The sequence below is a fragment of the Triturus cristatus genome, chromosome 4_1 (genome assembly GCF_964204655.1).
Source record: "Triturus cristatus chromosome 4_1, aTriCri1.1, whole genome shotgun sequence".
Lineage (NCBI taxonomy): Eukaryota > Metazoa > Chordata > Amphibia > Caudata > Salamandridae > Triturus > Triturus cristatus.
Window position 1 is genome coordinate 939,442,976 of NC_140585.1, and position 2,114 is coordinate 939,445,089.

The following is a 2,114-nucleotide window of genomic DNA, read 5'->3' on the forward strand; positions in this document are numbered from 1 at the left end:
CACCACTGTAATCGACATGAACTACCCACTGACCACCTGGTACATCCTCTCCTCCTAGCCATGACACCACTTACACCATGAAATCCATCCACTCAGGAGCTCCCACAGACCCATGCCCACACCTCATCTTCAACCTAGTATCAGCCAGGAACTCACCCCCCTACTCAACACGTTTATCACAACAGCAATATTTCCCGACGCCTGGAAACATGCAGAAGTCAGACCACTACTCACAAAACCCTCCGCCAACCCCAGCAAACTCAAAAACTACCTGCCAATCTCCCTGCTCCCATTCCCAGTGAATGTATTGGAAAAGATCATCAACAATCACATCATGGCACACCTGGAACAGATTGTATGATTGATTGTATGCACACCATTTTGCTCCATTTGTTGTAATTTATTCAAGATGTGTTAATCTTGCGTGCAGACTGAGTCAGTACCCTGTCCTCATGGCACACCTGTGTAGATCCGATAACTTAGGAGCGCAGTTGTGCCCCATCCCAATTGCACTGCGTAGTTCCAAAAATATTTGCCGATATACGATTTTAAATGAATAAACCATTTTCTGCAATTTTATTCAATTTTGTACAATGTTTTTACAAAAATGTCTTCGTTTCACACATAAGGCTTCATGCTCTCCCATCAACTGACAAGCCAGATCCTCACTGGACCGGAAAGAAGCATCCTAGGACCGATTTTGGGGTTTCAATTCCCATCAGCTAGGATAGCTTGAATCCAGTGGCACTGGTGAGCCAGAGACCCACGTCTGGGCATACCTGACGCACTTAGGGCGAGAAAACAAAAGACACACAATTGATGGACGGAATGCAGAACAAATCAAAACATTCACCCCCAGTCAAGAGATATGGGCTCGCCATGCCACCCCAGTGTAAACCTGGCCATATGCAAATCAGTCTTGACCCTGTGCCTCAGGGGAACAGTCCAGCCCGAACTGTTGAGCCAGGTCCTCCCTGGACCAGAAACAAGCATCCTAGGACCTGTTTTGGGATTTCACCCCCCTCGTCAGCGAGGATAGCTTGAATACAGTGGCACAGTGAGCCCGAGACGCATGTCTGGGCATACCTGGTGCACTTAGGGCGAGAAAGCAAAAGACGCACAATGGATGGATGGAATGCAGACAAATCAAAACATTCACCTACAGTCAAGAGATCTGGGTTAAATCCATCATTCTTTTGCTCACGATGCCACCCCAGTTTAAACCTGGCCATATGCAAATCAGTGTTGGCCCTGTGCCTCATGGGATCAGTCCAGCTCGAACTGCCAAGCCTGGTCCTCCCTGGACCAGAAACAAGCATCCTAGGACCGGTTTCTGGGTTTCATCCCTCATCAGCCAGGATAGCTTACAACCAGTGGCACAGTGAGCCCCGAACCCACGTCTGGGCATACCCGGCGCACTTAGGGTGAGAAAGCAAAAGATACATAATTGATGGACGGAATGCAGAACTAATCAAAACATTCAACCCCAGTCAAGAGATCTGGGTTAAATCCATCATTCTTTTGCTCAATATGCCACCCCAGTTTAAACCTGGCCATATGCAAATCAGTCTTGACCCTGTGCCTCATGGGATCAGTCCAGCTCGAACTGCCAAGCCAGGTCCTCCCTGGACCAGAAACAAGCATCCTAGGACCGGTTTCGGGGTTTCATCCCTCATCAGCCAGGATAGCTTACAACCAGTGGCACAGTGAGCCCCGCACCCACGTCTGGGCATAACAAGCGCACTTAGGGCGAGAAAGTAAAAGACACACAATTGATGGATGGAATGCACAACAAATCAAAACATTCACCCCCAGTCAAGAGATCTGGATTAAATCCATCATTCTTTTGCTCACCATGCCAACCCAGTTTAAACCTGGCCATATGCAAATCAGTCTTGATCCTGTGCCTCATGGGAACAGTCCAGCCCGAACTGCCAAGGCAGGTCCTCCCTGCACTGGAAACAAGCATCCTAGGACCGTTTTCGGGGTTTCATTCCTCATCAGCCAGGATAGCTTGAATCAAGTGGCACAGTGAGCCCGGGACCCACCTCTGGGCATACCTGGCTCACTTAGGGCAAGACAGAAAAAGACATACAATTGAGAAGTTAAAAGAA